Source organism: Cetorhinus maximus, chromosome 27 (genome assembly GCF_964194155.1).
Source record: "Cetorhinus maximus chromosome 27, sCetMax3.hap1.1, whole genome shotgun sequence".
Lineage (NCBI taxonomy): Eukaryota > Metazoa > Chordata > Chondrichthyes > Lamniformes > Cetorhinidae > Cetorhinus > Cetorhinus maximus.
In genome coordinates, this window is record NC_135905.1 from 28997422 (window position 1) to 29017767 (window position 20346).

The following is a 20346-nucleotide window of genomic DNA, read 5'->3' on the forward strand; positions in this document are numbered from 1 at the left end:
TTTCCATCAGAGGTTGCAGACTGCATTTCCCTTAATCCACTGCAGCTAATTATGGTGCTGCTACCATTGCCTCAACTGAGATCAGTTATCTGCATGGATAATTACTGGGGAGTCAAACTAACCCTTTCAGACTTGCATGTCTTTAGTTATTCACTGGATCAACTTGCAGAGTCATTAGGTAAACTAGCACCCTTATGTGCCTTACCCTTCTTCATTAAAATGTTTTGCTCTTCCAGCAGAAGTGTCTGGGATATTAACAGCAATTCTCAGTGTTGGAACTCGTTGAGGGTCCTGGGTTTGCGTGGGCAAATGGTGGGACTGTGGTGGCAATTTTATCAGCAGTGGCCAATTAAGAAGCCACCATTGGGATTGTCATCCAATTAAGGGCAGCAGCCTGCCTCTCTAAGCTGCTGCTCAATCAAAGGGCAGTGCCACTGATAGAAATAGCCTTGCTGAGACTGTAAGGAGAAGGAGAGGACGCTGCCGTCTTGAGGTGCCCTTGAGGAAGTGATAAAAGATTTATTTCTGTGCTGGGGCCAGGCATGGGCACCGCTCCAGTGGCAGCATTGGGGCTGTGTGGGCCAGCCGTTGCCACCGGGGGCCCCCTCTTTGGGCATGGAGCTTCCAAAAAAGGAAGGCACCACTTCCCCTCCACTCACCTCCCCCACTGAAGGAAAGCCACTGGCAGGCATAGCACAACTGGAGTCAATGGGAATAAGGGGGAAAACTCTCCACTGTTTGGAATCATACCTAGCACAAAGGAAGATGGTTGTGGTTGTTGAGGACCAATCATCTCGGTCCCAAGACATCACTGCAGGAGTTCCTCAGGGTAGTGTCCTCGGCCCATCCATCTCCAGGTGCTTCATCAATGACCCTTCTATCGTAAGGTTAGAAGGGGATGTTCGCTCGTGATTGCACAATGTTCAGCACCATTCATGAGTCCTCAGATACTGAAGCAGTCTGTGTCCATGTGCAGCAAGACCTAGACAACATCCTTGGGCTGATAAGTGGCAAGTAACATTCATGCCACACAAGTGCCAGGCAATGACCGTCTCCTACAAGAGAGAATCTAAGACCATAAGACATAGGAGCAGAAATTAGGCCATTCGGCCCATCGAGTCTGCTCCGCCATTCAATCATGGCTGATAAGTTTCTCAACCCCATTCTCCCACCTTCTCCCCATAACCTTTGATCCCCTTACCAATCAAGAACCTATCTATCGCGGTCTTAAATACACTCAATGACTGGCCTCCTCAGCCTTCTGTGGCAATGAATTCCATTGATTCACCACTCTCTGGCTAAAGAAGTTTCTCCTCATCTCTGTTCTAAAAGGTCTTCCCTTTACTCTGAGGCTGTGCCCTCGGGTCCTAGTCTCTCCTACTAATGGAAACATCTTCCCCACGTCCACTCTATCCAGGCCTTTCAGTATTCTGTAAGTTTCAATCAGATCCCCCCTCATCCTTCTAAACTCCATTGAGCATAGACCCAGAGTCCTCAAACGTTCCTCATATGTTAAGCCTTTCATTCCTGGGATCGTTCTCGTGAACCTCCTCTGGACCCCCTCCAGGGCCAGAACATCCTTCTTGAGAAACGGGGCCGAAAATTGCTCACAATATTCTAAATGTGGTCTGACCAGAGCCTTATAAAGCCTCAGCAGCACATCCCTGCTTTTATATTCTAGTCCTCTCGAAATAAATGCCAACATTGCATTTGCCTTCCTAACTACCGACTCAACCTGCAAGTTAACCTTAAGAGAATCCTGGACTAGGACTCCCAAGTCCCTTTGCACTCCAGATTTCTGAATTCTCTCCCCATTTAGAAAATAGTCTATGCCTCTATTCTTCCTACCAAAGTGCATGACCTCACACTTGCCCACGTTGTATTCCATCTGCCACTTCTTTGCCCATTCTCCTAACCTGTCCAAATCTTTCTGCAGCCTCCCCGCCTCCTCAATACTACCTGTCCCTCCACCTATCTTTGTATCATCTGCAAACTTAGCCAGGATGCCCTTGGTTCCTTCATTTAGATCATTAATGTACAAAGTGAAAAGTTGTGGTCCCGACACTGACCCCTGCGGAACTCCACTAGTCACCGGCCGCCATCGTGAGAAGGACCCCCTTATCCCCACTCTCTGCCTCCTGCCAGACAGCCAATCTTCTATCCATGCTAGTACCTTGCCTCTAACACCATGGGCTCTTATCTTACTGAGCAGCCTCTTATGTGGCACCTTGTCAACCATTTCCCCTTGACATTCAATGGCATTACCATTGCTGAATCCCGCACTATCAACATCCCGGGGCTTACCATTGAACAGGAACTGAACAGGACTAGCCATATAAATAATGTGACTATAAGAGCAGGTCAGAGACTGGAATTCTGCAACAAGTAACTCACCTTCTGACTCCCCAAAGCCTATCCACCATCTACAAGGCACAAGTCAGGAGTGTGATGGAATACTCCCTACTTGCCTGGATGAGTGCAGCTCCAACAATACTCAAGGAACTTGACACCATTCAGGACAAAGAGCCTGCTTGATTGGCACCTTAAACATTCACTCTCTTCACCACGACCACCAGTGGCAGCAGTGTGTACCATCTATAAGATGCACTGTAGCAGCTAAGCAAGGCTGCTTCGACAGCACCTTCCAAACCCACGACCCCTACCACCTAGGACAAAACAGCAGACACATGGAAACACCATCACCTGCACGTTCCCCTCCAAGCCACACATCATCCTGCCTTGGAATTACATCGCCATTCCTTCAACTATCGCGGAGTCAAAATCCTGGAACTCTCTTCCTAACAGCTGCAACAGTTCAAGAAAGCAACTCACCACCACCTTCTCAAGGGCAATTAAGGATGGGCAATAACTGCTGCCCTAACCTAGCCAGGCAATGGCCACACTCCATGAAAGAATAAAAAAAGGCCCACCTCGGCACAGCTAGCGGACTCCTCACATTGGGGCAGGCCCTACCAACGCCGGCAAAATGTTGCCTTTTCTGCCGCTTCCCCCCACCTCACTCCTTTTGCCGCCATCTTACCACCTCTTCTGCCTCCGAGCCAATTTCCAAAGCCCTGAGAAAAATCCCGGCCTGTGTGTTGGAGACATCCGTGTTCCTCATGTGCAATAGACACTGAAGTTACAAGAAGAAAAGTGACTAAAATGGAGACAATTAGGGGCATAAATTTGCATTTCTGTTCAGGTCGGTGACAAATGGATATAACACCATTCAGCTCAATGGCTGAAATAGCTTTTTAATGAATGGAAAATTTCTTCATTTCAATATTGTGTTCAATTTGGATGATGCATAACAAAGCAACAGGAAAGTGAGGTCTGATACTGTGTGCACTCAAGGGATAGTGAGCTTCTTCTGTCAGGGTCTTTAGCTAATGCAATAAATTTACAGTATTCCTAATCTACCATCAACATGGCTTTTTCAAATTAAGTTACAGCCATATGTATCTCCAATTAGAGATAATGGGCCTGCAAATATTTTCTGTTTCTCATTGATGATGTTTTGATTTTCAGAAAAAGGATTGAATTTCTCACAAACAAGCAAAGGCATTCTTCTTTTTCAACCTTGATTGCTTGCTTCAGAATTTTACTTATAATATTTATAAATGACAATATTGTTTATTCCCATGACCTCTGTAAAGAGAAAGAATTCATTTATATATCACGTCTCTCAAAAACCCCTGCGATTCTCATACCGTGAATTGTATTTACATTTTCATATGACAAGATAAGCGAAACAGCATTGAGATGAATGAGAAGCTGAAGTAACATTTAGTGATATTAGATGAGAGAGGAAAGGTGGGGAGAATTCCTCGTTTTCCTTCTTAAGTAATGTGAGAACCTGAAACACTGGACCAGACAGACAGAATCTTGTCCTAGTATCCCATTCTCAGGACAGGTACTCCCTCAGTAGTGCACTGGATTATGGACTCAAATCCTGGTCTCGGACTCAGACTAATAGTAAGTAAGTAATGAGCCACAATCCACAAAGGGCCATAGGCATCTCCCTCCATTAGAGAAAAACTTTGGTTTTATATATAGCTTGAGTGGCACCACTCCGCAAGTGAGTGAGGAGACAGAACTCCGCAAAAGCGGGGCAAGGTGAGGAGACAGGCCTCCATGAGCTACCTCAGCTGGTAAAGGGATTGAACCTACATCATTGGCCTCGTCCTACGTCACACTCTAGCCACCTGAGCTAACTTATTCAAATGAAAAACATTTGTGATTCAGAGATGCAAGTTCTATCAACTGAGTCAAGCTGACATTGGATCTCACTGGATAAAATTGGTGCAAAATATTCTTGTAGTGAATGGACAGCTCCTTTCCAATGAAGTAAACTCACTATGACAAAGAGCAATTTTACCCCAATCTAATTTTTCCAGGTCTGAAAGGGTTGACATCCCAAATATGAAATTACCTTTTCTCTTTTCAGATGCACACAGTGCTCCTGTGTGTTTCTAATATTTTCCACTCATAACATTCACTTTTAATGTTTTTTTTTCCCTTCTGCTCATCTGATCTATCCCAGATAGAAAAGAGTTAAATGTAAACTAATGTAATGTGTGCTGACCTTTTCCTTGGGAGATTTTATTTAACTACAAGATTAGAAGTGAATAGTGAGTCGCTGTTGATTGTGTTTTTTTATGCAGTCTCGTTTCCTCCTCCTCTTCTCCCCAGGCTATCATTACCCAGGAACTTTCAACACTTCAATTTGCTCGATCTGTCAGAAGCCTTCATGCTGGATCAGACTTTAATTTACTGTGACCCTGTAAATATTGTGAAGTAAAGAGATCTATAAATGTATCTGGATATCCGTGTAAATTGGCTGAATTTGTAAGCTGCCAATGGCTTCCTTCTTCAGGGAAGGAGTTGTGAGTGTTTTATGTCCATAGAACCATAGAACACTACAGCGCAGAAAAACAGGCCATTCGGCCCTTCTAGTCTGTGCCGAAATATTATTCCGCTAGTCCCATTGACGTGCACCCGGTCCATAACCCTCCAGACCTCCCCCATCCATGTATCTATCCAATTTATTCTTAAAACTTAAGAGTGAGCCCGCATTTACCACGTCAGATGGCAGCTCGTACCACACTCTCAACACTCTCTGAGTGAAAAAGTTCCCCCTAAACCTTTCCCCTTTCACCCTAAAGCCATGTCCTCTTGTGTTTATCTCTCCTAATCTAAGTGGAAAGAGCCTACTCGCATTTACTCTGTCTATACCCCTCATAATTTTGTAAACTTCTATCAAATCTCCCCTCATTCTTCTACGCTCCAAGGACTAAAGTCCTTACCTGTTTAATCTTTCCCTGTAACTCAACTCCTGAAGACCTGGCAACATCCTAGTAAATCTTCTCTGCACTCTTTCAATCTTACTGATATCCTTCCTGTAGTTAGGCGGCCAAAACTGCACACAATACTCCAAAGTTGGCCTCACCAATGTCTTATACAGCCTCACCATAACATCCCAACTCCTATACTCAATACTTTGATTTATGAAGGCTAGTATGCCAAAAGCTTTCTTTACAACCCTGCCTACCTGTGACGCCACTTTCAGGGAATTATGTATCTCAACTCCCAGATCCCTTTGTTCCTCCACACGCCTCAGTGCCCTACCATTTACTGTGTATGTCCTACCTTGGTTTGTCCTTCCAAAATGCAACACCTCACACTTTTCTGCATTAAATTCCATCTGCCATCCTCTGATTTCCAAAAAGAAATGAGGAAAGAGTATCATAAATTCTGAATTGCCAGTGATGGCAACTTGTGAATGTTATTTTAGGTGAAAAGGCTACATGCTCATCAAGGTGAATTGTGCCGTTCTTGAGTAATGGAGTGCATTTACCAATCTTGCCATCTGATGCCAACACCAAGCACTCTGTAATAGTGGATAGCATAGTCAGCTGCAGGGTAAGGCTTTATTTTGCTTAACAACGGGATGATTGCTTCTAATCACTGAGTGTTAATGGCATTGTAAACATAGGTTTCCTATGTTCCCTCTTTCTTTCACCACTGCTGTTCCAAATCCCTTGCTTTACTGCAGCACCTTTTTCTATGCATCACAGGATCTCAATGATGTATTTCCGACACAGGAGAATTCAAAAATTAAATTGTCAATTTGCTGTTGTCTGTGAGGATTTGTGCTTGTTCACAGATATACCTGATGGAGGAAAGGAACAGTGTAGTTGGATGGCTTGTGGTTGTCTTCTGCCTGAACAAGATTATTGTAACCAACGTCCCACAGGGCTATTCAAAGAAGGGCAAAGTTCTCATGATGGCTCAGCCAACATTCCTCCTCAGCCAAGCCCACCAAAAAATGCTGGTCATTCATATTGTAGCTGGTTGGGGAACTGTGATGCTGCCTTTTCAAAACAGAATTATTTGTTTTGGAAAACCTTTCAGCTGTTTTGACAACCTGAAAGATTCCTTTCTTCCTCTCTCTCCCTTTTTTTTCCCCTCGCTCTTTCTCTATCTCTCCCCTTTCCCCTCTCATTCTTCCCCTCCCATTCTCCCCCTCCCATTTTCCCCTCTTCTTCTTTCTCTCTCTCCCTCCGTTGCTGCCCATTTTCTTGATTTATGTTCCCAGCAGTGGGATGCATGCAAGGTCCATGCATGAGGAAAGCCAAAGTTGTCATGTTGCCAAGCTAGGCATGTTGATATGCTTTATTGTTTTTATTTATTCTTTCACAGATGTGAGCGCCACTGGCTAGGCCAGCATTTATTGCCCATCCCTAATTGCCCTTGAGAAGATGATGGTGAACCATCTTCTTGAACCACTGCAGTCTATACGCTGTAGGTAAACCCACAGTGCTGTTGGGAAGAGAGTTCCAGGATTTTGACCCGGTGGTCCATCTGGTTTCATTCCTTTTTGATTTTCCTTTAGCAATTTGATACAACTGAGTGGCTTGCTCGGCCATTTCAGAGGGCAGTTAGAAGTCAAACACATTAATCTGGGGCTGGAATCAAATATAGGCCAGACCAGGTAAAGATGGCAGATTCCCCTAAAGGGCCAGATGTGTTTTTATGACAATCAGTGACAGTTTCATGGTCACCATTACTGAGACTAGCTTTTAATTTCAGATTTTGTTAATTAAACATAAATTCCAGCAGCTGGTGTGATGGAATTTGAACACCTGTCCCCAGATCATGAACATCTAGATTACTAGTCTGGTGTCATTACTACAACATCACTTCCTCCTCCAATGCCAGTGCAGATACTGCACTTGGGGTTAGTAAACTTTGCTGAGCTCTAATGATTTAAAAACAAAACACCCAGTTGGCCAATGTGTCACAATTTTATTTCGAACATTTGAAAAGACCTGATTATCATGCTATCAGGTCTCCCCCACCTTTTGAAATTTCAACAATAACAGTTAAACAGCAGCTCCCAGAAACCTCCAGCTGGGATATGAAAAGGAGACCAAATGTAGAATTGAAGATATGAGCTTTGAGGAGATGGGTAGAAGTAGCAAGGTGCCTTGAGGGAGTCCATAGAGTGTGGGGTGTGAAGGGGAAGCCTCTGCTCCTTGAGGTGAAGAGCTGGGATTGGGAGATGGCTGTTCAGGATTGGAACAACAGGGGTGCAGGATGGAATTTTAATGAAGATAATTTTTAATCTGTAAAGCAACGTAAATTATACATTGGAAAGCAAAATGTGAAATGGTTACGCATTTTAAGGAAAGTCTGTTAACCAATCTGAAAAAGGCAAAGCATTTTTCCTGTGTTCATTGATCATTCATTTAGAGTTTGTGATTAATGTGGAGCTGTTGCCAGGGAAGCTAACAAACAATGGGCCAAAAGTGGTAAATGGAAATTAATATCAATAGATCTGAAATGGTACACTTTGGTTAAAAACTATATGTAATAATTAAACTTTGGGCAAAAGCAGGATGATGTAGAAGAGCTAATGGATTTGGGGGTTCAGCTGCAAAGCATCATCCAGGGCTTTAAATTGCTGAGGAGCTGAAGATTTAATTTGGCCTGTGTTATGATCTCAGCTGATGTTACTACTGGACAAGTCAGATCCCAGGGTGGAACCTGGCTTGATAGATCCTAACTTTTATTTTTTGTTTAGAAACATGGAGGAGGGCAGCTACTGAACAGAGTCACAGAGTCTGCTGATGAACTTTTATCAAAAGAATAAGGCATTTATTAGACACAACATTACCGTTACAGATATATACAGATTTGTATGGGTAACACAATTACAAAATCTATCTTATACTCTAATGTTCACACTAACTATACAGTCCCCCATGTAAACAATAGAGACCTGTGGTAAGACACAGCACATTCTGAAACCAAGTGACAGATGCTACCCAAAGCTGATGCTATGGATCTCTCATCAACTCCGCCTAGATGCTTGTCACACCGTGAGCCAACTGGTCTCACTGAACTCTGTCTGTCTCCTGAGGGTTTCCAATCTCAACACTCAAAGTACTTGCCTTGCAATCTTCTCCAAAGCAATGCTTTCAACTGGACGGTCTTCAACAAGGATCCACCTCCAAGGATTTGAACTCTCCTTCCGATGTTCTCCTCCCCTGGATCTCTACATGCATCCAGGCTTTACCCCCCCACACACACTTTCAGGCATTCGGCTGTGCCAAGCAGGATGCCACTGCTTCAAAGGCCCATAGTCGGGAGCCACCCACCTTTGGCTGTCTCCTCGGATCTTCTGGCTTCTCACAAGCCCACTTTGCCTTGATTCTGATTCCCGCAGCTTTCTCTCTTTAATTCGGAGCCTTTTCTTCTGTTGCCTACTTTCAATTCCACCGAACGTGGTCATGTTTAGATTCCTGTTCATTTTCCTTGACTTCACTGTATTCCTGGGACCATCTTCTACCCAACTCCCTGTTTTTTTGGGAATTTGTTTTTTTCTTTGGAACCTGCTCCCTGCAGCTCCCTTCATGCCTGCTCTGGCTGTTTCTGTGGAATGCCCCTACCAACTGAAATCAAACTGCTTTTCTGTTTTTCCCTGTCTCTGCGGGCCCCTGTTGCTAGGCAACTGTACAGTTTTCTCTACTTTGTTTTAACTTCACTAAACCACTGACCTCCCCCACCCTACCGCCTTGAAACACAGCTCTCCACTTCAAGGGTCATAAAATCTCATTAAAATGCGGGTGTACAAACAAGCCCACAGACTTGAAGGCAATATTCTGAAGTGACCAAAACCCAGATTTCCCCTTTCTTACCACACATACAAATTAAACTTAAACTTAAACCTATAGCTTATTCCTAAAACACACAAATACATATATAACTTACTTAAAACTGTCGTTAGTTCCTAATACCCGTGGGCATCAGTCCAGGTCTCAGGCCTCACATTCATTGTACAGAATAACTAGCACCAAATGACTATTGCAATCCGAAGTCCCATGAATTGGGTCCATGGGTTACCCATGCCTAGTAAAGGCATTTGAGTGTAGTATATGTACAACCCTGGACATTCAAGGGTTGTAAGCATACAGATGTTCTAGTGACTAGTGAACCTAGACAGCAATCAGTCAAAGAAAGTCACACCATCCTGTTCTTTATTTCATAACAGACATGATCTGACAATTCATACAAGCATATAAGCAATATGAACAACCTTTAAACCAAGGAATCAATGTCAAGCTTTGATCAACTATCATGTGGCACGAGGTTCATCTTTGGTTGGGATATCTTTCCTCTGGGTGAAACTTAGTTAGGCTGCTTTGACTACAGTAAAGAATCTGCCACAGTGTCCCACTTTTATATGATGTTTGCCAGTTGGGGTGTAAGTTAAAGTCAAGACAAGTCCCATTTTAGCCACAAAACCATTGCTGCACAAATGATGGGTAGTTGGTTGGGGTGCTCGAAACTGTGTGAATCCAGGTGCAGCCTTCCCACTGTGTGAAACCTCTTGCCTGTGTATCACAGAATCACAGAATTGGTACATTGTAGAAGGAGGCCATTCGGCCCATGGTGTCCAGCTGCTGTATTTTTAGTTGTCTTTCTTGAGGATTTCTCACTATCTCAGCATTGTTTTCCAACTCAGTTGTTTTAAGGACCAAGGTTCTGGTTTGAAGCTTCTCAAAGTTTCTGCACCTTGTTGCCTGTTCTGTTTAAACTTACAAATGTAGCATCCAAATAGGCAAAGTTAACCCTTTTCTTTAGGCATCACAGATTTGTCACTTAATCCTATGTGGCTAAATGCCACTAGTCCCTCTATGATATTGGGTGATGACCAATGAGTGCACTTACTGGCAATTACTGGTTCATGGGAAATAGCATTGCTGTTTGTGGGATCTTGCTATGTGCAAAAATGGTTACCACATTTGCTAATATAACAAGAGCAGTTTGAAGTATTAATTCAAATTATTTTAGCACTATTTTTCCCCTTTGCTATGTTATTTACATTAAATCATTCCATTATTTCTACATAAAAAACAATTGATTATTAGAAGTAAGTTAAAATTCATTGTATGTGATTCCCTTTATGTGTGATAATATGCTGCCTCCATGTGGGTCTTCCTTTTATTAAATGCAAATTACAGAGCAATGTAATTGTCACTATTGCAGTATTGGGCACTTTCCTGAGAGGTTGGTTCAGGCATCCTTTCTGGGGCAATAGTAGCATGTGGCATTGGAACTGTTTAGTCCCATACCACTGGCATGTTTGATGTTAACACAGGGTGCTGTACTCTGTCCCTGAGCCATGGCTGAAATGACACCATCTTGCCCCATGGCTTAATTGATCAACTCAGCCCAACCATGTACATCAAACCTTCGATCTCTTTCCCAATCAGATATCTACTGATGTAATGAACCTAATTAAGTTTAATAAACAGAACAACAGCAATTATAGTTCACCACAAGACACTGCAGTCTTAAGTGCCATGATTATTATTACAAGGTTCTGGTATGCAAAGTGATGAGTTGTGTCGATGAGTTTATTGATAGTTGACAGAGTTTTGGGCAAGTGAAAGCTCTCCGATAAACTAAGTCAAAAGCATTTTGATCATGTTCCTGTGAGCATATGCAACTATTGGTTATTGATTTGATGGTATTGATGTTACTAATACGAATTGAAGCCAGATAGGTCTCCATTTCTTCATAGTTACGTGTGCGGCTTAATTCTGTGCTAATGGACTGGAGGTTGGGATGCTGTGTACAGCAGTAATTAAAATATCGGGTTGCAATATCATGAACACAATCTGTTTTCTGATCAATAAACAGTGTTGGCCGTCTGACGAGCTGCGAGTTACAACTCCCTGATCGCATGTTGGGGGCTATTACATGCCTGCAATGGGAAGTAAATCAATTCAGTAACACTCATGCACTGTCCTTTTGGTTGCAAAACTAGTTTTTCTCCACCTTGTAATTAGCTTTAAAGAAATTCAGAGAGCACCTGTCTCTTCATTTGGTTGTGGGGGTAAGTACACCATCTGTCAGATTTTAAAATTATGAATGCTTATTTATCCCTCAATCAACACCACAAAAACAGGTTTTCTTATCATTATCTTATTGCTGTTTGGGAAGTGCTGCTTTGTGCACAAACCAGCTGCCATATTTCCTGCATTCCCACAGTGAATACATTTCAAATGTTTTTCATTGGCTGTAAAGAGCTTTGGGAAAACTGAAGGTCTTGAAAAGTTCTATATAAATATATATTCTTTCTTTCCTAGATTTAATGGGGGATGTAAAATTTTCTATTCCATTTAAAACAAATGCTTAATTTTTTCAAGGATTAAAGTTTATTCTTGTTGACCATTAACATACTAATGCAGTACTGGGGGAGTGCTGTTTTGCCAGAGGTGCCTTCCTTTGGGTATCAAAAGCGAGCACCCTATCTGCCTATTCTGGTGAGTCTGATGGCTATTAAATAACTTCTGGCACTCTTCAAAGGGGAGAGCATTTTCCTGGCAAGCTTTCCTCCCTCAACCAATCTGTCATGTAGAAGTTAGTTGGTCATCATCACACTGCCAGTTTTAGGATATTTTATAAAATGGTTATGAGGGAAATTGTGACAAAAATCATTGCACTTCAGAAGTAATTCCTTGTGTGCAAAGTTTCTGAGAGTCAGGTTAAGGCACCAAATAAAAGTTTTTTTTCACTGTGATCCCGCTGCAGGCACTGGTTAACCAGTTGAGCTTTAACTCCCAGTATGAACCACTGCAGTCCAAGAAGGCAGCTCACCATTACCTTTTCAAGGGCAATTAGGGATGGGCAATAAATGCTGGCCTAGCCAGCAACGCCCACATCCCGTAAATGATTTAAAAAAAATCCTGAAATTTCACAACACCAATTCATATATTGTGTTGCAGAGATGCTGGTAATGGAGAAATTGTGCAACTTGGAGTAGCGAGTACAGGATACATACAGGACACAGAATACTTTGAAACACCTTCCTTTAAAAGGATCCACTGGATAGACTCAAGAATGATACTTTTAATTGGACAGATATGTTCTATGGGCAGGATTTTCCCCTCATCGGGAGTGTGGGCCCAGGAGCGGCTGCAAAACGGCCCACCTCTCGCGATGGGGCCCCGGCCGCGATTTCACGCTGAGAGCCTTGGTGCTGCCGGGGGTGGGGGCGGGAGGAGCGCGAGCGTTGAAGTTTGCGCATGTGTGGGGGCACACTCACTGAAAGCTCACTGAAGGCACAGAGCTGCCTCAGGGAGTTGAAGAGTTTCAAAAAGATTTCACAAATAATATAAACATGTCCCCACATGTGACTCAGTCACATGAAGAGGGACATGTGAAAAATGAGTTCAAAAAAATTTAATTTTTTTTTATTCACTGTTAGAAACCTCATCCCGCCTGTGGATGAAGTTTTGCAATAAATGCAAAGGCCACCTGGCCTCTTCGCCCGCCTGCCAGCCATAAGGTTGGACGGGCAGCGAAAAATTCTACTTAGCTGCTTAAGGGCCTTAATAGGCCTCTTAATTGTCGGTGGGTGTGCTGCCAACTTTCCCAAGTGCCCGCCGACTGAAATATTGCGCGAGTGTGCGATGATGTTGGGACGCTTGCCCGGCATCATTGTGCGCTATTTCAGGCTCGGGCATGCCGGGCGCGCACCCGCAGGCTGAGCTGAAAATCCTGGCCTATGTGATAATTGCTCTTAGTAATAATTTATGAAGAATTAACCATTTCAACCAGGCCCCATTATGTAAAAAGCCCTCTCAAATAAACCAATACAACAACACAGTTCTAAATCTTGCCTCATACTGAAAACCTCACTTTAAGGATCTGTCTAGTCTATTTTTTGCACGACAATTTTCAGATAAGCTGCAATCTGATCATTCATTTAGATATGAAGCTGCTGTTAATAAAGTCCTGGGATGCTTTTGAAGGTCATTTAATTTCAAGGCAAAACAGGTCATTTCAGTCCTTGCTAAATTCCTATTTGGAATACTGATGTAAAAATTCCTGCTTATAGTAGGGGTGGGGAACGTATTTCGGAAGGCTGTGCACGCCAAGCCCATAATTTTCCTATATATTAAAATTTCTACCCCATGGTGTATGATTTTTGGCTACTGTATTTTTATAAGGACTCTTGTGCATTCGAGAGAGCTCAGAGCAGAGTGATGAGGCTGATTGTGGCATTCAAAATATTGATTTACGAGGAGGAACTGTCAGAATTGGACTTTGTCTCAATGGGAGATTAATGGGAGAAAATTGGAATTGCTGGCCTCTGACCAAATCTCCCATTGGCCAAGGCTCCCTGCTGGGAAGATTATCCTCTGACATATAATAACATGCCACATATGAGGTATAGTATGAAATGAGAAAGAGCCATTTTGCCCAATCAGCCTATTCCCTCTAATGGACCAGGGCCAATTTGCATTGTTTCAGTCTCTGAACCTCCTATCACAAATTCTACATGCAGGTTTTATTACCTTATTTTGAAAAGGACCTTGGTGCATGAGATTGTTTATGGGATTCAAAATCCCACCAACAAAATGTTAATTTATAAGCAGAAGCTGCCTGAAATGGACTTTTTATTAAGATAGGGTTTATCTAGAGAGGAAACTTTATACAGATAAATATGAAAGCAGACCACAATACATGAGTCTTGTTTGAATCACAGTAACATTATCTGCTAGTCAGGGTTGAATAATATTGGCTGTTTTGGTAGTTTGAAAAATGCCCTCATTCTCTTTTGGGTCTGGAAGAATTTGAGTTTTTTGTTCCTTCTTAAAACTGTTGTTTGAACTCATTTTCCTCGGATTATCGAGTGTCTGCAATGGTACATAACACCCACATGGTTTGTTGAGTATACTTGATGAGCTTTTTATCATTCCATACTCTTTTGAGAATCTGATATCTCTCCATACCCTTCTCTCATCTCTGTCTTATTGGCTGGCAGCTTGCTGCCAGGTCTCTGCCCAAGTTCACTGCAAATTAGCCACTGAAAGGTATGCAGGAACAGTCCAGTTATTTTGCTTCCTTCTGAAAAATGAAATGTTGCATTTATATTTCGTATTGTCTTGGGATGATTTCCAAATGCATCACATACAATGAATTTCTTTTGAACTACAACAGGCTGACATGGCATCTATTTCACACATTGAAAGACGAAAGACCAGTTAATTTTGGCAGTGTTTGTTTGGCTCGGACTCTGGGAGAACTCCCTGCTCCTGCTGAATAATACTATTGGAGCAAGCAGGCAGGAGTCCAATTTAAAGGGCAGCATCTTCAACAATATGGCAGTTCAGTGCAACATTAGGATGTTATTCTGAGATTATGCACCCAACCTCAGGTTTGGGACCTGAATCCAAAACCTTCTGACCCAGATGTAATATTTTGCTATGAGCTAAGCTTCCACACAATCCACAGCAAGACATAAGGCAATGACAATCACATGCCAGTTTAAATGTATTGGACAGGACTTTGAGGCAATGGAGATCATTTAGCAACAATCTGAAAGGATCATGCTGAGCAACAAATTGGTGGGGATCATCACCAACAACTTCCATGGTTCAGGAACAATAAGGGCTTTGGTAAGAAGAAACATCCTTTACAAATTTCTGTCTTAATTTGTATTGTGGTAAGGTGAAAAAGCAACCTTTTAAGAGTACATTTTACATATTCCTCCCATCCATCCCCAAGTATAAGCTATCAGGTACTGTTATAAACAGCTACTTAATTCCCATGGGTAGCATGCATGTGGTGTATGCAGAGTCAGCTTACTTAGTCTCTGCCAATAATACACAAAATCTTGGCAAACTGTGCAGCTTGCAGTATTACCTGGCTCTAACCCTGATTAAATTGGGAAAATATGCTGACAGCACACTTTGTACATCCCAGGGCCAATGCAAGAAATTACATTTCCAAAGATTGTAATTATTATTTAAACAGTGAAAGATATAGTTGAAAATGTATTGAAAACGATCTTAAAATTGGTTGGATAAAAGCAAAATACTGCAGATGCTGGAAATCTGAAACAAAAACATAAAATTCTGGAAAAAGTCGGCAGGTCTAACAGCATCTGTGGAGAGGAAGACAGAGTTAACGTTTCGTGTCCGTATGACTCTTCTTCAGAGCTAAAGAGAAGTAAAAATGTGATGAAGTTTATACTGTTTAAGGGGGATGGAGCAGGTGAAGCTGGATAGAAAGTTAACGATAGGTGGAGGCAAAGGAGAGATTGCCAAAGATGTCATGATAAAAAGAACAAAGGGGTGTTAATGGTAGTGGTACTGGCTAAAGGAGATGCTGATGGTGGCATTAAGGTCAGAAAGCAGAATGTGATAATAGCAGGACAAGGGTAAGCACTCTGGAAAGAACAACATGATCAAGTGACAGATGGCCCTAGTGGGGGTGGGGTGGAGGAGGGGTTGGGGAGCGGACAGTGGTGGGAAAAAAGTTCAAAAATAGGATAAAAGGTGGGGATAAAACAATGAATAAAAATGAAAATAAATAAAAATAAGAATAAGTGGATAAAAAGTAAAAATGAATATTGAAAAAAAGGGAATTAAAAAGGGGTGAGGATGGAGGAGAGAGTTCATGGTCTGAAATTGTTGAACTCAATGTCAATGTTGTCCTGCTATTACCGCATTCTGCTTTCTGACCTTAATGCCACCATCAACACCACCTTTAGTCAGAACCACTACCATTAAAACCCCTTTGTTCTTTTGATCATGACATCTTTGTCAATCTCTCCTTTGCCTCCACCTATCGCTGACCTTCTATCCAGCTTCACCTGCTCCACCCCCTTAAACAATATAAATTTCATCACATTTTTAGTTCTCTTTAGCTCTGAAGAAGAGTCATACGGACTCGAAATGTTAACTCTGTCTTTCTCTCCACAGATGCTGCTAGACCTGCTGAGTTTTTCCAGCATTTTCTGTTTTTGTTTAAAATTGGTTGACTTGTGTGGAGAAGAGAAGTAGAAGGAGAGTCTCTATGTCAAGCACACCTGATATTTTAAAATACTGGCAGATTGTCCCCTTATGATTGCTGTATGCTTGCACATTAGACGTCCAACGTACAGGTCTTTCGAAAGCTTCATGGAGGCTAAACATTTTCTATCTTCTAATCAGATTTTGACCTCAATGCCTACTTATTCAGTGAAATAATCGCTGAATTTCATTAAATGGCACCAAGAGGCCAAAGCTTGATTGCTACTATGTAAAGGAATAGTAAGGCTATTGATTTGTCCAGTTGCCCTCAGTTTGTCTTCCTTACCCATTTTGTAATGATCCATTAGAAAAGATCGGTACAAAAAAGTAGTGACCCTCCTGTCTAGGGTTGATTCTATACATAAATGAAGCAAGTGACAGACAGACTATATTGGGTACATGAATTAAATCTGGGAAAAGCAAAAGTGAAATAAATCACATTTGAGTTTGAACTTCGGGGAATCATAATTTGGTGACCAGCTTTAAAATGTGTTTTATAAACCTTCTTGAATTGGATGTAACATCAGAATTATGCCCCATTTAATGTCATGTGATCCCTTCTGTATTATTACTAAGGCTTGTGAGGGTACGGTTCAAATTGATTGCTGCAGATCAGTTTCTCCGTGTTGGAAAATAATTAACGCTCACATGTCTGGCTGGATGTCATAGAGCATTTCAAGTGTCCCAGCTGGAGAATGGCAAGCGGAGATTGTTTAAAATTGATAAACATTTCAGGACTGAGTCAAAGGAGGACAGAGAAGGAAGATGAAACAATTTTGGTAGTTAAAGGATTCAAGGCACGATCTTAGAGAATGTCAGGTTAAGAAAGCTGAGGAAGAGCAGTAATTGGATAACATAGATAAATGGAGAAAAATATAGAAAGAGAGGTTCTGAATTTTTTTCAATGAATTTGGTGCTATTTGGATATTTGGACAGCAACATTTTGGCAGACCTGTACATTTCAGCTCTCACAACGTTGTCTTGAAATGTTTGCATTCCTGCTAATCTTTGCACATTAAGAGGAGCAGGCTCAAGGGGCCGAATAACCTACTCCTGCTCCTATTTCTTACGTTTTTATGCTCTTATAATATAGGAAGGTTGGAGGTGGACAGGTAAACTGCAATCATGTCTGCTTGTTAAAGGCATACAGGACAATTAGAGTTAGTATTCTGGATGGAAAAGATTAAGCGTGCTAAAGGATTTTCTTTATCCAAACTTATCATTAACTTTTGGTGATAAATGATGTGGTTCAGTAGATTCAATATTGTCTAGATGTTGTTGCCACTGTTGCTTTGCTTGTCAATCACCTTAAATTGGTGCCCTCTGGTTCTCAGCCCTTCTGCCAACGGGAACAGTTTCTCCCAACCTACTCTGTCCAAACCCCTCATGATTTTGAAAACCTCTATCATATCTTCTCTAGGAGAACAGCCCCCAGCTTCTCCAATCTATCCACATGACAGAAGTTCCTCATCCCTGGAACTATTTTTGTTAATCTTTTCTGCACCCCCTCTAAAGCCTGCACATCCTACCTAAAGTATGGTGCCCACAATTTGACACAATGTTCCAGTTGAGGCGGAATTAGGGATTTATACATGTTCATCGTAATGTCTTTGCTTTTGTACTCTATGTCACTATCTATAAAGAGAATCTCATATGCAGGTTAAAATGTGGGCTGTGGAATTCTAGACATTGGAATAAAGGCTATGGTGGACCTTCTTACAGGGGAGCTGTCTGATATTGCCTCAGTTACTTTCCAATATAATGCAGCTGAGATTGGGGATGCGACAATGCGGCAGGGTTGAATCCTTGGACCCTGAACCTACAATTTGAGTTGAAATAACATGACTTTCACAATATCTACTGGTAATGTAGGTAAATGAGGAAAGATGGTGAAATTAAATAGTCAGGCTCGCTAATGGTCACCCTATCCACTGGTCAGAGCAATCTCCTACACTACCCTTCCTAAGGGTTTCTATTGAGGTTTAGCCTAGGTTGTCCTGAGCTTGGACAAAATAATCATCTTTATCAACACAAACAAACGTGACATTTTCTTACTTTTTATCCACAGCCATTGCTGTTGCAGTTGTTATCATCATGGGATTGACTTTTATTTATGCAATGGGATGCTATCTTAGCAGGTAATACTTTTCATTTTAAGAATCTATTAAATGTAAATGGAACTGCTAATGCTGCAAAAGCAACCATGATAGCTGGAAATCTGAATTAAAAATTTAAAATGTCCAACTTAACGACGTATGATGGGTGGTAGGCTCTGTACAGGTATAAAATTATGGGATTGGTTTTCTGTGTCTCCAATAGGGTAACACAAATTGAACCAAGCAGCGATTACAATGTGGCGAGTTGGTCTTAGGAGAGGGGCAGTAGAGCACAGGCTAGTTTTCCTGATTTGTAAATCAACCAGGATGTACAGAGCGGTTCCCAAGGCAAACCCTGAGTCTGCCGCACCAAAGCCCACTTTCTAATACCACAGTTGACATGAGAGTATAGAACTAGAGGTTGAAGGGCAAGTCTGTGTTCGATCTTCTCACTGGAGAAAGGTGAACAACATAAGGAGACATCGTGGAATAAAAAATGAGCAAAATAAAAGAAGAACCCTAAAAAAAATACTAAAAATACAGTAATTAACATCAAGATACTTTGGACTGGACTGAATGAAGTATTTGCTAGTCTCATAATGGTGACCATGAAGCCATCACTGATTGTTATAAAAATCCACCTGACTCACTAATGCCCTTTAGGGAAGGAAATCTGCCATCCTTACCTGGTCTGGCCTATATGTGACTTCTGACTCTTAACCGCCCTCTGAAATGGCCTAGTAAGTCACTCAGTTCAAGGAGATAAGTACTTAGCAACATGAGGTAAAATCTATGACCCCAAATTTCCTTGGTGAAATCAGTGTAAAAACAGAACAAGTGTCTGTAGAGTCCAACATTGTAAACTTTAAATGGCTGATTTCCCTATAGTAATTGATCATGGAACAAGTTATGTAGCTTGTGGCTGGGATTGGGAATGGAGTTAAGGGTGCCACCAGCAGGGAGTGGTGAAAGTTGCAGTCTGTCAAGGCCTCAAATCGAATTTCAAGGCATGTGGGGTTTAAATTTGCCTTGGATAACAGTGTGAAACAGGCAGTAATGAATCTCTTCCATTGGGATCAAAATTTGGCAGAGTACAAAATGAACTGCTGATTCACTACTGCCTGTTTGTGCTGCTGAGGCAAATTTATACCTTATTATTTCCACACATTATCATTGGGACAAACACTACATTTATATTGTTGACTCTGTGAAGATATAATCCCAAACTATTTTTATTTTTTGATGGGATGTGGGCATCACTGGCAAGGCCAGCTTTTGTTGCCCATCCCTAGTTGCCCTTGAACTGAGGAGTGACTTACTAGGCCATTTCAGAGGGTGGTTAAGAGTCAGGTATCACATGTAGGCTAGACCAGATAAGGTTGGCAGATTTCCTTCCCTACAAGGCAGATGGGTTTTTATAACAATCAGTGATAGTTGCATTGTCATCTAGCTTTCAATTTCAAATTTTATTAATTGAATTTAAATTTCACCAGCTGCTGTGATGGGATTTGAACCTGTGTCCACAGGGCATTAGCCTGGGACTCTGGCTTCCTAGTCCAGTATCATTACCAGTATGCCACCATCTCCCCAATAATTTCCATATCAATAAAAGGCAGTCAGATGATGCCATTTTAGTTGATGCAACTGTTTAAAAATTCCATTCAACAATTTGAATTATTTGATACGCGTTTATTAAGAGGATATTGGTTACGAGAATATCTGCTTGACTCTGATGATATCACAAAGCACAAGAGTGAAGTTCAAGCAATTTATTAATGTCTAAACCATAAAATGAGCGCGATGAGATTTAAATTAATTTTGTCCATCCTTTACTTTTATTAGTGAGCATAGGGTTGTTTTTAACTTCTTGCTCC

The 20346-nt window shown here is 41.7% G+C and overlaps 1 long non-coding RNA gene across 1 annotated transcript in view; it reads left to right on the forward strand.

Moving 5' to 3' along the window:
- The window catches only part of LOC144668677 (uncharacterized), an 85841-nt gene extending 81061 nt beyond the window's left edge, over window positions 1-4780 (forward strand). Inside the window, exon 4 of the long non-coding RNA XR_013573531.1 lies at window positions 4693-4780. This is a non-coding gene — a long non-coding RNA (uncharacterized LOC144668677). The remainder of the gene's footprint in view (window positions 1-4692) is intronic.
- Window positions 4781-20346: the final 15566 nt, after the last annotated feature.